The 13,895-nt window shown below is 50.4% G+C and overlaps 1 long non-coding RNA gene across 3 annotated transcripts; it reads left to right on the top strand.

The window, feature by feature from the left end:
- Positions 1–27: 27 nt before the first annotated feature.
- LOC126052903 (uncharacterized) lies at positions 28–7,292 on the top strand. Of its 3 annotated transcripts, XR_007510182.1 has the most exons (4): positions 28–157; positions 753–851; positions 1,146–1,190; positions 4,845–5,258. It is a non-coding gene; the product is annotated as an uncharacterized LOC126052903 (long non-coding RNA). The 3 variants fall into 3 exon arrangements; XR_007510181.1 differs by lacking the exons at positions 1,146–1,190; positions 4,845–5,258 and adding an exon at positions 6,592–7,292; XR_007510183.1 differs by lacking the exon at positions 1,146–1,190.
- Positions 7,293–13,895: the final 6,603 nt, after the last annotated feature.

Here is a 13,895-nt window from a genome sequence, read left to right as displayed (position 1 = left end):
AGCGGCAGTTCCCGCCGAGCCCCCAGCGCCGCTCCGGGTAGCTCCGGCACGGCGCGGCCCCGCTGCCGCTCCGTGCGTGCAACACGGACCCCGCCGTCCTCCTCGGGGCTTTCCCCGGGACCCGCCGGCCGACTGCGCAGCCCCGCCACGGGGCCCGGTGAGCCCCCCCGCGCGCCCGTTCTCTCAGCCGCCCTGTCAGTGCCCCCCCCACCCCCGCGCGCACGTTCTCTCAGCCGCCCTATCAGCGCCCCCCCCCACCCCCGCGCGCCCGTTCTCTCAGCCGCCCTGTGAGCCCCCAGGGCTCCCCCCTGGCCTCGGCACCCCCACCTCCCCCGGGCCACCCCCGCCTCCGAAGTTCGCGCTCTGAGGGGCGCCCGGCCCCGCTCACCTTCTCCTTCGGGGCAGCCACAGCCCGGTCACCGCTCTGCTCCGCTCCTGCTTGGGCTCCCGGCGGCCCCTCCCCCGGCAGCCCCTCCCCTTGCCAGAGAGGGGGCGTCGCCATCAGCCTCACTGCCCGCACCTACGGCTCCTCCAGCCCCGGCCCGCAGCTGTGGTACCGAAACCCGGAACCAAACCCCTCAACACCAAGGTGAAGTGAAGCAGCAGGCACTGCCTTGATTGAGTGAAAGATGTCAAGAGTCATCTGATGCGGAAGAGGTGTTAACTGGGGTCAAAATACAGATTTTAATACCCATCTTATTTTAGTTCTAAGATTTGGCGATTGCCAGGTATCATCTTTTCAATTTCCCCAGGTCCACCAGAGAGCGAGGCCACAAGGGAGATTTCTTCCAGAGAGAGGATAGAGTTATTAAGTCTAAAGACCACGATTTGCTTTTCTCCTTCATGAAAAGGTGAGTGGATCATATAGCATCACTAGTCACCCAAACAGTTAACCCTGAACTTTTCACCTGTCCTTTAATGCAGTCAACTCCAAGCTAAATCTTTCCCGTTATTAAGAGGGGACCAAAGATCGTGTGAAATATTATTATACTTTCTACAAATACACCCCCATCTTAGAGCTTTAGCTACTAGAGAAAGTCTTTGGAGTTTGGGGTCAGAGGAGCTGCAAGTATAAACTTTCATACAGCTCTGTTTAGGATGTGTGATGTTTCTCTGGTTGTCTAAACCCGTCTAAATTTCCACAGATGGTCCCGACTCTGGGTGGCTCTAACAAGGATCCTGGAACTCCAGTAAGTTCTAAACATCGTTTTATATTTTAAACATGATCCCAAGTTCCTTTTTGCACTTGTCTCTACGGTTTTGGCAGCTGACAGCCCCAAGGGGTGCTTGTACAAGTTTCTCCCGAAGGGCGAGTAAATTAATTCTTTTGTCCGTGAGGTGGATGGTTTGGTAACGTTATAATTCACAACGCTATAATTCCTTCTTTCAAATTTAAAAAAAATAATTGCCTTTTAAATCCATCCAATTTAATCTGCTAAAATGATTCTCATTGTTCTACCTCTTTTCTCAAGTTTTGGTTAAATTCAATGTCAGTATTCTCCATGGAACTAGATTTTCATCTGACTTTGGAATCGGAAGGCAGGCTGTTACTGAGGTTAAATTTTGTGTCTTTACAAAACTTTGAATCAGTTACAAAACTAGATTATTTTTTTTAATCCAAATTACAAAAACGGTTAATATCAAGATTAATAGTTCAAACAATAATTGTTTCATTTTGTTTATCTCATGTTTAGAACCCCTCAAAAAAAATACATACACCCTCTAAACACACAAAAAGATTATTGCCCTCGACAATATTCCTAATAGCAACCCCAACATTATAAACTTTACACAACTGTTTTCCCAAGTAGATAACGTGAAACTTACTTATAGATTTTCCATTTTAAAGGGCCAGTTTCTTTAGACTTCCAGTTTCTTGTTGGGCGCTTTCTTTATTCTCGAATAATGAAGCCAAGGTTCTTCTCCCAGACCTTTACTGCTACAAGTGTTGTTAAAATGACTCGATACGGTCCTTTCCACTTCTCAGTGATTTTATATATATTCAGTCTCCTGGTCGGAAGGGATGCGCTGCTACGTCCAATTCTAAGGGTCCAGCTGTGGAGACATACTGACAAAGTTCTCGAAAAGAATTGCTTAAAGAAATCATAACACCTTTTGAAAACATATCTCCAAAGGCACTCAAGATACTCAGAACATAGGACTCTTGATATGGTCTTTCATACAACATTTCCTAAAGACTTGACTTTTCTTTCTCTTCTGGCTATACTCTGATTCTTAATAGAGCCACGGGTAACACTTTAACCCATGTGAGGAGTGAGGTTTCCTGACAACTTTTACTCGACTGTTGCTTAAGGATATAGTTCATTCTCTCTCTCTCTCTCTCTCTCTCTCTCTCTCTCCCCCCCCACACACACACACTTGCTTGTGGTCTATGTGGGGTGTGATAGTCTCAATCCATAGATAATACTTTGCTCAACTTGTCTCATGATCTTTGCTATAAAATGAGGGCCATTGTCAGATGACATTCTTACAGGCACCCCATATTTTGGTATTATCTCTTTGAGCAAGACTTTGACTACTTCCCTTGCTTTGTTGGTGCGACAAGGGAAAGCCTTGGGCCACCCAGTAAAGATATCAACTAAAACTAGGATATATCCTTATTTTCAAGGCAATTCTATAAAATCAATTTGCTAATATTCTTCTAAAAAATTTCCTTATTTAATAATCCCAAAGATGATCTTATTACTGATTCGGGGATAATTTTACATATACATTTCACATCTGCTTATAATTGTTTAAACAATCTTTGTCATATTTCACTTTCTGTTTCCCAGTATACTTTGTGATGTTCAATGGGGCAATTTCTCTTATTATGGGTGGGACTATTATTCGACCTGTCGGTGTTACGGCCTATCCTGTTTCATTTTGTTAGCCTGCAATCTAATAATTAATTCTTCATCTTTTTCATTATAATTTGGAGTTTCTTTAGGCAATTTTATACCTTCCTCTGGAACTAGTGCTAGGATGCCTTTTTCTGCAGCCTCTTTAGCAGCTTTATCAGCCAGTCGGTTACCTGCGTTAGGACCAGTCTTACCTAACTGGTGTGCTTTACAGTGCATTATCGTGACTGCTGTTGGTTTTTGAATGGTTTCTAACAATTTCAGTATTTGTTCTGCATGCTGAACGGTGGTTCCTGGTGCAGATAACAGTCCTCTTTCTCCCCGTATCGCTCCATGTGCACATACTACTCCAAAAGCATACTTTGAGTCTGTCCAAGTGTTGACTCGCTTTCCTTGACTTAGTTCCAGAGCTCGAGTAAGAGCTATCAATTCAGCCTTTTGGGCAGATATCATTGAAGGCAAAGTTGGCAACGCAATTACCTCCTCAGTAGTTATTGTCTATCTCAATAGACGTTTTCCTTCACAGATGGAACCGCTTCCGTCGACATATAGTTCCCAGTCTGTTTCTTCTAGTGGCACATCTCAGAGATCCAGTCAGCTGGAGTAAACTCTTGCGATTGCCTGCAAGCAGTCACGTTCCAGTTCTCCTTTAACTTGGTCAGTTGTTGAAAATGCAACAGGGTTAACGGCGGTAGTAGTTTTTAGGTAAACATCATCTTGTTCCAGCAACACCACCACTTGGTATTTCAGCATTCTGCTAGGGGATAACCAGTGCCCCCCTTTCCGTTTTAGCACAACAGTTATCATATGGGAAACGTACAGTAATCCTTTGTCCTCAGGTGAACTTACGAGCTTCCTGGATCAGTAGCACAGTTGCAGCGACGGCTCTCAGACGACCAGAGCATCCCAGACTCACATTATCTAATCGCTTCGAGAAGTAGGCCACAGCTCGCCCACTTGGCCCTAAATATTGGGCCAGGATACCCAGAGCTCTACCTCTTCTTTCACGAGCAAAAAGTTCAAGTGTCTCTTGTGAGATCTGGCAGACGCTAGGGCTGGCACCCCTATTACAGCCTGTTTCAATTCTTGGAAAGTAGCTTTCTTGGCATCGGTCCAATCCATTGTTTGAGGTTTTGAGCTGCTCCTATAAAGGTCAGGCCAGCAAGCCACAATTTATAATCTACAGGTGACACCACTCAACCATTCCCGGAAATGCTTGTCATTAATTTTTTTAGTCTTAGGTTCGGGGAGACGACACATTCCCTCTTTTCCCTCAGGTCCCAATTGTCTCTGTCCTTTTAGGATTTTAAAACTCAAATAAGTTTCTTCTTTCTGGGTTATTTGGGCTTTTTCTTTTGACACTCGATATCCAGTGATTCCCCAAAAGTTCAAAAAGTTAACAGTTAACTTTGGGCATTGTTCTTCCTTCTCAGCTACAATTAACAGATCATCTGTATATTTCAGCAAGATTTCTTGATTATTTTCTTTCTTCCAAATCTCTAATTCTCGTGCCAGTTGATTTCCAAAAATGGTAAGACTATTCTTAAAGCCTTGAGGCAAGACTGTCCACGTATATTGTGTTTTTCTCCCAGTCTCAGGATTTTCCCATTCCAAAGCAAAAACCTCTTGACTATTGGGATCCAAGGGAATACAGAAAAAGGCATCTTTTCGGTCTAACACTGTGAACCATTCTCGTTTCTCCATTAGGGTTGTTAACAAAGTATAAGGATTTGCCACTACCGGATGAATATCTTGTACCATTTGATTTATTGCTCTGAGGAGGTCTTGAACTAATCTGTCATCTTTTTCATCAGCCTTTTAACAGGCAAGATCGGGGTGTTATATCTGGATTCACATTCTATTAACAATTTGTATCTTAAAAATTTTTGTATTACCATTACTAACCCTTTCCGACTTTCTGGGTTTGGGACGTATTGTTTAATTCTTACCGGATTCGATCCTGGCTTTAATCAACTCTCACAGGTTCTGCTTTTTGGATTTACCAGGAACTTCCCAGTCCAGACGATTGGAATGACAGCATTATACTTGGACAGGTATAATCTTCTGCTTTCGGTAAACATCCTGTTAACAACAAAGCCACTGCTTCGATACGTTTAGTTTCTGGAATTAAAATTTTAATCTCTCCATTTTTAAATTTAATTTCTGCCTCTTAAGTTCTCAAATAGATCTCTCCTTAACAGGAGTTTAGGAGAATTTGGCACATACAAAAACTGCTGAGTGACCCTTTGCTTTCCTAATTTCATTGTTAAAGATTTAAAGAAGGGTCTAGTTTCTCGTTCGCTTGTTGCACCACCACCACCACCAATTTCTTCAAAACTTAACTCTCCCTCTAAGGTATTTAAAACTGAAAAGGTGACTCTAGTGCCAACTCAAATTCAATTTTCTGTTCTCCCAGTTCAGCTTGTTGCCAAAATCCGGAATAAAACTCCTTAACAGCAATGAGAAGTTAAGAAGCACACGCTTTATTGCGGCGCTGGGCATACAGGGGATCACTCCACCTAGTGTGTGCACCTGTCGAGTTTAATCATGCAGGTTAAATACACACCTGTTATCCATATTCACTAAAATTCTGGGAAATGTCATACATAATCATCAACTGTCCGATAAATCATTAGCATATGTAAATGTCCTTCTACGCAGGCGTGGTGAAGCCTCTGGTGGTCTTCAGAAGCCTGCTGGTGGTCTTCCATAGTCTTCTTCACTTTGTCCGATAGTTGACCTCTCTTATGTGATTCTGCACAGTATGATTTTCGCCATCATGTATTAGATTTACATAAAAGTACATACAATGTTAATTCTTGAATTTAACGTTTCTAGTGATTGGCCCTCAGTCACACCACCTTTTCAATATTCTCATACTAAAACATTCATTGGTTAATCTTACTTAATTCCACTAACTGGAATCTTGATCAAAGTGGGGTTTCTAAGCAACAGAACTAAGATCCATAACGATCTCTCTTAGTTTCTTAGGACGAAACGCTACAAACTAACAAATCGGTCGAAGTTTCTACGGTTAACTTATTTTAGACAATACTTATTTTCTTATGACGGTATACAGCACATTTTGTATGTTCCTAAGTTTCGATGACTACATTGCGAGCTTCAAACCCTATATATTCTACAATCTTTACTTTTTCATCAAACCCAGCTTATATAAAATTTTAACTTATCAGAATATTTGTAACAAGCTGTAACCAGAGGTTCTGCTGGGAGACTTCCCTCCGGTCCCTGTCAGATAGGTTCACTTAAAAAGAACAAATCTACATGTGGTACTTTATTCCATTTACTCTCTCTCCTACAAAACAACAGTAATTGCAATATAGTATTATAACTCAAAGTTCTGTTTGTTTACCACTTTTCCTGCAATTCACCCCAATGTGCCAATAAACATCCCAACGGTGATGTTTCTGGCAACTTTTCATCAGCAGTTCTATTTCCTGCACTCTTATTCTTAAACAATTTTGCTAATACCATTATACTTATATACATTCAAATACTAAATACCAAACAAATGCAAACGACAGCTGTCCCAAATAATACACAAAGTCCAACCCAGCAATAGCTTCCGCTTATGACTTACGGGCAGACGCCTAGGCTTCCACTGCAGATGGGTACCCTCCAAGCCCCAACCCTGCGAAGCTTTCGCCGCGCTTCACGGGCAGGCTTTCCAAACAAATTCCAAAGAAGCAGCGCCTTACCTTTTTTCCAGGGAACGCTGCGAGGAGCTTTGCGTGTCGAGGGTGACGGTTCTCCCCGACAATACCTTGGTGCCGGCCGGAGTTCAATCGACACTCCATCTCGTCCAGTCTCACTCACAAGGTCCCATCTGGGTTGCCAAAACCATTACCGAAATCCAGAATAAAACTCCTTAACACCAACGTGAAGTTAAGAAGCAGGCACTTTGTTTATCGCAGTGCTGGGGACACGGGGGATCGCTCCTCCAAAGGCGTGTCCCACTTAGTATCAAAATCCATCAGTTTTTACAGACTTTTCCTGTCAGGTCATTGTTACCTAAGCTCCTTCCGTAAAAACGCATACTATGCTCGTTCTTAAATTTAACCTTTGTAATAATCAGTCCTGTGATTATATAACCTTATCAATATTCTTATTTAAAAACAATCATTGGTCAGTGACACTTGGCTCTGCTGACTGGCATCTTCGATACTCAAATCAAGATGGGAAGGGTAAGGGGGTTTCCAAGCAGCAAACTGGTGTCCACGACGGTTTCCTTAGTTTCCTGAAACAGCACGTAGAAAAACCAGTAACTTCCTGGTGAGGTCTCTAGGGTTAGCTGTTTCAAACTTTAACAATATTACGGTTCCTAGCGTCACGCATAACACAGCTCCTAAAGTTTCTATGGCTACGTTTCAAACTTAACAAATGCTTCACAATTTTACTTCTTAATCAAACCTAACTCTTCTTTGTGATTAAATGTTGATTTCTTTACCAGAATGTTTGCAACAGCCGGAGCCCAGCAGGAACACGGGGGGCACGGCCCGCCCCCCCCAGTGCCTCACCTCCTCCTCCCCTGGGCTCCCTCACAGCCCCTCGCCCCATGCAGAGGGAGCGCAAACGCAGCCCGGAGGGCAAAGGGGCCGGCCGGCCAGCGTCTATTCAGTCAGTCGCGCGCCTATCGAGTCCTGCCAGCAAGTCTGCTCCGGGGCTCGGGGCGCCCCCCGGCGCTCCCCCTGCCCCTCGGACACCTCTGATAGCATATTTCCATACGTTCTGTATGGCACATCTAAATATTTGGATGGTTTTAATACTTTGTACCAGCTGTGGTTTGCTGCTAGGTGACTGTAAAAGTGAGATTTGGTAAATAATTGTTAGAAATCTTATACTAACGCTACGACTGAAACAATAGACAAAAGTATAGCCGAGCAATTAACTAGCAGAGGTAGGTACTCCTAAGTTTTGCAGTTCTTGCTCTTATGACTAGATGTTCCTGTACGCTAAATGGGAACAATGCTGAAACTGACCACATGTGATTGAAACTGCGTTAAGCTTCAAGATCAAAGAACAAGGACAAGAATAAAGACTTCGAGGACAGCCAGCAAGAACTTCAAATGGGTCGGTGGTCGCAAAAGCACCCCTTCGTCTCAAATGGATCCTTCATTGCGCGTGATCGGATGTAGGCAGTGCTATGATAATCGGTTGCCGTCGTTTTTATGTATACGTATACTAATCTGATTAATAAGCAATTAGTTATTCTATATAACCTGTTTGTGCTAAAGCTGTGGCATGCACACCAGGTGGAACTATCCCCCGTGCATCCAGCGCTGCAATGAAGAATGCCTGCTTTCTAAAACTCCAAAACGAGTCTTAGGGAGTTTCTTTGACCGGCTTTTCAGTATCAGAGGTACAAGGGAGGAAAGGGGGGGAAAAAAAAAAAAGGCAGGTGTGTGGGAAAGAGAGGGGACCAGGGGAGAGAGGGACCAGAACACTGAAGAGGGGAGACAGGGCCCCGAGGGCCCGGGGCTCACCGCAGCTCTTGTTCTTGGCGCTGCCAGGAGACTTTGCCAGTTCAGCCGCTTCTTTCTCCTTCTCTCCTCCCTTCCTCTTCTGTAACTCCAGTCGCTTGGCTGTCCTCCGCATAACGGAACATGCGAGCCCCTCGCAGCTCTTACGAGGAGGCCTCCTAGACACGTAGCCTCGCTCGCTCGCTTACTACGTGGCCGTACCGCGCTACTGGTCACGCATACAGATCCTGACGGTCTGACCTGCTGTGGACTACGAGGAGGGATCCTCCCACACCCACAGAGGCAGGGTCTCTCTGGCCTGCAGTGGGAGGCAGCTGCCAGCCAGATGGCCTTCCGTTTCTTCTTCTTTACCTTTCTGTGGCCTCTCCAGCTTCAGCAGCTCCCGTCCACAGCCAGTAAGCGCTCCGCCTGTCCCTCTGCGCTCCTGTGCCGTGAGGAGAGGGAGGCCGGGCAGAGACAGCCTACACGAGCCTGAGGCTGCTGCAGTCAACGGCATACCCGGGGACGAACAGACAACCGCGCTCACGGTGTGGCCTCTGGCAGAGGGAAAGAGGCAGCAGCGACCGTTATTACCGTAGCTCCGCCCTGGCCGGAGCCCCTCTGTCCACAGGGGCTTCCGCGGATGGACGCCGCTCCTTCCCCGCGCCACTGCTAATGGCACCCGCGTTAAGGGAGACTCGAGAACACCGGAGGGCCAGCTTGCCGCCATCACGACAGGGCTCGGGGGCTGCCTGCGGCTGGAGCACAGGCTTCAAGGGAGGGGCTGCAGCTGGGGGCAGCCGCAGGGGCCGAGCGGGGCTGGGGAAAGGCGCCGGGGGAGCTCCGGCGACTCGGGGAGGCGCCCGCTGGCCGCACCTGGGGGGTTCCCGCCTCTGTCCCCTCTTCCCTTCTGTCGGCTCTCGGGGACCTGCCCGGCGCTGCCCTGGCCCGGCTCGCCTCCAGCGGACCGGGAGCCTGCCGCGGCGGCCGCTTCGCAGCTTCCCGTCCCGCCAGCCCCGGGCGGCCAGCGGGCAGGAGGCACCCACCGCCCCCGCCGCCGCCGCCCCCGCCGGAGGGGATCGCTCGCCTCACCCGCGGTCCCGGCGCTCGCCCGCTGCCGCCGACACCCGCGCCCTGCGCGCCGCCACGCTGCTCCCGGGGACCGCGCATGCGCGCCGCCGGCCGTACGACGGCGCGCCGGAGGGCTCAGAGCCGGCGCGCGAACGCCGGGCTGCAGTACCGCACTTTGCCCACAAGGCGGCACCAGCGGCGGCGGCGCTGCTGCTGCGCACCTGTGCTGTGCCGGCGCTGCTCTTCGGCGCTTTGCGCGCGGAGCGCCCGCCGACACCGCGCCCGCGGGGCGGCAGCGGCGTTTCTTTACCGGGAGGAAGGAAGCAACGAGCGCGGCGGCACTTTCCCCCGGGGACGCACTGCCGGTACCGTCGGACGGCACGTGCAGGACCGGGGCAGCCCCGCGCACTCGCAGCCTCCGAGCTGCAGTACCGAACATTGGCCGCGTGGTGGCAGCGGCGAGGGCTTGGCAGAACGCGCCAGCGCGGCACCCCAGCTGCAGTATCGGACTTTAGTCGTTAGGTGGCGAAAGAGAGCGCTGGCGCGTGGGGCCGCGACCGCGCATGCGCGGCTCCCGAGCTGCTGCACCGTGGTTTGGTAGCCAGGCAACAGCAGGACTGCCGTAAACCGCGACACCGCTCATGCGCGGTTTCCGAGGCGCCGTGTCGCGCTTTGGTTGCTAGGCAACAGCTGCAAGCGCCGTACAAGGCGCAGCGCGCATGCGCGGATGCCCAGCTGCCGTAACGCGTTCTGGTTGCTAGGCTACAGCAGGGGCGCCGCAGCGCATGCGCAGTTACCGAGGCGTCATGTCTCGCTTTGGTTGCCAGGCAACAGCAGCGAGCGCCGTACAAGGGGCAGCGCGCATGCGCAGATGCCCAGCTGCCGTAACGCGTTCTGGTTGCTAGGTAACAGCAGCGAGCGCCGTACAAGACGCAGCGCGCATGCGCAGTTGCCGAGCTGACGTAACTCGTTCTGGTTGCTAGGCGACAACAGAAGCGCCATAAACCGAGACGCCGCGCATGCGTAGTTACCGAGGCGTCATGTCGCGCTTTGGTTGCCAGGGAACAGCGGCGAGTGTCGTGCAAGGCGCAACGCGCATGCGCAAATGCCCAGCTGCCGTAACGCGTTCTGGTTGCTAGGCGACAGCAGGAGAGCCGCCGCGCATGCGCAATTATCGAGGCGTCATGTCGCGCTTTGATTGCCAGGCAACAGCGGCGATCGCCGTACAGGGCACAGTGCGCATGCGGAACTGCCGTAACGCGTTCTGGTTGCTAGGCAACAGCAGGGAGCGCCGTACAAGGCGCAGCGCGCATGCGCGGTTGCCGAGCTGACGCAACTCATTCTGGTTGCTAGGCAACAGGAGCGCCGTAAACCGCGACGCCGCGCATGCGCGTTTACCAAGGCGTCTTGTCGAGCTTTGGTTGCCAGGCAACAGCGGCGTGCAACGTACGAGGCGCAGCGCGCATGCCGAGCTCCCAGAACGTGCTTTAGTTGCCAGGCAACAGCGGCGAGCGCCGTACGTGCGCCACTGCGCATGCGCGCCTGTCGAGATACCTTACCGCGGCTCGCTTATCCGTCAACAGCCCACCGACACACGCCACCGCGCATGCGCGCCTCCCCAACGCCCGTTCCCACCTTCGGTCACGGGGCAGCAAAATCCGCACCCCCGCAACGATCCTCTTCTGAGCGTCAGCTGCAGGAGGGATGACTGACAGCTCAGCCCAGTAGAGACCAGCCGCAGGCGGCAACTCCTTACTGGGGGCACAGGGCTGACGTCGCCCTGCCCTCTCTCCACTCACAGCCCGGGCACTCCTCTTCATCGCCTCCCTTCCAAAAAGCACCCGAGCGGCAGCAGTCAAGTGCAAGGAACAGACAATTCGGGCGGCCGCTTCTGTCCCTGCCCCCCCACCCCATTATCTAGAGAGGAGAAGCAGCACAGGGAACCTGCAAATGGGGAGGGTGGGGGAGGGGGGTGTCCCCTGGAGCAAGCCCCAGGGACTGCTGTATCCCTCTGCATGGGGCATCAGGGTTGCGGGAGCGACAGCAGCCAGTCAGCAGACGCTGGCGAGAGATTTACAACAAAAAATAACGCCTGGTTCAGGTGACAGCCTGAAGGCAGGCCACAAGAGACCCAAAGCTGCTTCGTGCCAGAGGGGCAGCTCTGTTCGGCAGGAAAGGCCGCGGCCCAGCGCACCAGATGCGAGCGGCCCACCTGCAAGCCAGCGATACCCCGGCGACCCTGGGGCTCAGTCGGGGTGGGCACCTCCCTGCTATCAGAACGCTGCTCTCCTAATCCTGCACGCACGCAAGGCTCCTTGCGGGGGGCTTGTCTCTTATCGAAGAGACGCTGCACGGTGTTACGTACCGCCCTGCCCTCCGGCGTTCAAAGTAATCAGACGTTGAGGCAGGGAAAGCAGAGAGGCCTGTCGGGATATTAGATGTCCTCAGCAGAGGACCACAGAGCCCTCGAGGTTCCATCTTTGCTCCCTACAGGAGCGTGGCTCCGCACTCCTTGCCGCTCCTGCCAGCAAGCGTCACAATTGCCCTTTGCCGCCTGCAACACGGCCCCAGTACTGCCGCTTACAGAGCGAGAGGCGCTTGCTATAAAGCGGCGATGAAGAACAAGGACGGCCCGTCGAGATGGCAGGAGGAACACAGAGAGCCTCCAGCATTAGCCAGGCAGGGCTTGCAACTCACCTCGTGTCCTGGTTTAACGCCAGCTGGCAACGAAGGCCCACGCGACCGCTCACTCGCTCCCCCGCCCCCAGCGGGACGGGGAGACAATCGGAAGGGCAAAAGTGACAAAACTTGTGGCTTGAATCGAAAACGGTTTAATCATTATTAAAAAGAAACAACAACTTGTAAGGAAAAGGAGGAAAAAAAATGACAGAGAACAGGGTGCAGGCAGCACACCAGGGGTCTGGAGCCTGATGGATGATGGGGGCGTGGAGGGGGTGTTGTGGAATATGGAGGAAGGAAAGGAAGCAGGGAGGAGCAGGAGATAGGAGAGCAGGGGGCGCAGGGGGAAACAACTCGCATGGGTCAGAAACTTGCATGGGTGAAGGGGGCGGGCTGGAGCAGCGGGGGGCATATGGGGGAGAAACACATGCCAGGGAGAGGGTAGGTGAGGGTACAAAGGTGCATGGTGGAACATGGGTGGGGATGACCTACCCCAGGGAGTCCACCCAGGATGATCCACAGCAGGTAACTCACCTGGGATAACCCGCAACAGAGCATCCACACCAGATCATCCACGCTGGGAGGACCCCCAGCAACGCCCCACAAACTGCCTGTGCTTCACCCCCAGTCTTCCCCAAACCGGGGAGTTTTTTGCTCTTTCAAAATACTCAGTTTGGGGTGTGTTTCAGTGCTTTTCCACAACATAAAAAGGGGTGATCTTTTGTTTGTGGTTTGTGCATGCAAATGGGGTGGGGTTTTTGCTTTCCAGCTGCGCAAATCCAGGCGGATTTGGCTTTCCCAGTAGTCCCAAATTTGTTTGGTATTTTTCCTTTGCAGACCCAGAATCAGGGGGTTTGGGGTTGTCCTGGTTTCATCTGGAATAACGTTAATTTTCTTCTGAGTAGCTGGTACAGGGCCATTTTGGATTTAGGATGAGAATAATGTTGACGACACACTGATGCTGTAGTTGTTGCTAAGCAGTGTTTACACTAAGTCAAGGACCTTCCAGCTTCTCATACCGCCCTGCCAGCAGAGGCTGGGGGTGCACAAGAAGAGTCGCTGAGCTAAAGGAGGATGCCAGGTAAAAAAGGTCAGCTCGAAATACACCACCTCCTCTAAAAGTTAAGAGCGATTTAAACACTTAAAATCAGCATTTAGGCTAATCGATACCATTTTGAACACCTTCTTAGCATACAAGTAAACACTCTTGCTGGTGTTGGAAAACTGTCTCCTCCCTTCCTTACAGCACTGCTGCCGGGAGATAACCCTGGGAGGCTGTGGGACGAGGTCGTACGCAATCAGAATCTACACTTACGGATCCACCACAACAGCTACAGCCCTTGCGCTGCTGCTCTGCATCTTGCTTGTTTGGTGAATAAAGCTGAAAGTGAAGTGGAAAACTTTAAAGAGCAAAATGAAAAATAAAGAATAAATCTCAGTAATTCACTTTACACTAAAAAGGTGTGCCCATGTTTATATACATCTAATGAAAATACTTATACTGTAAAAGTATTTGATTTCCCTTTCCCATTACCTTAACTTGCACAGCTCTGAATTCGTACCGTTAAATTATCCCTCTCCAAAGTACACAGTTATAATGGGACTAGGGGGTTTTGTGCGTGTTACATAACGCGGAGGGACACCTGGCCAGCTGAGCTGCCCAAGAGAGGTGCTACTGAACTGCCAGGGAAACGCACCATTGAAAGCCAGACAGAAAGAAAGTACTTCAGAGCACTCCGTCAAAACAACAGGAAAAAAACCCCATAACATTCAGTTGCCTCTCTTTTTAAACGTTTAGAAAAAT

This window comes from Accipiter gentilis, chromosome 31 (assembly GCF_929443795.1).
Source record: "Accipiter gentilis chromosome 31, bAccGen1.1, whole genome shotgun sequence".
NCBI lineage: Eukaryota > Metazoa > Chordata > Aves > Accipitriformes > Accipitridae > Astur > Astur gentilis.
The sequence above is the reverse complement of the archived record's forward strand: the minus strand, read 5'-3'. Positions and strand labels throughout refer to the sequence as shown.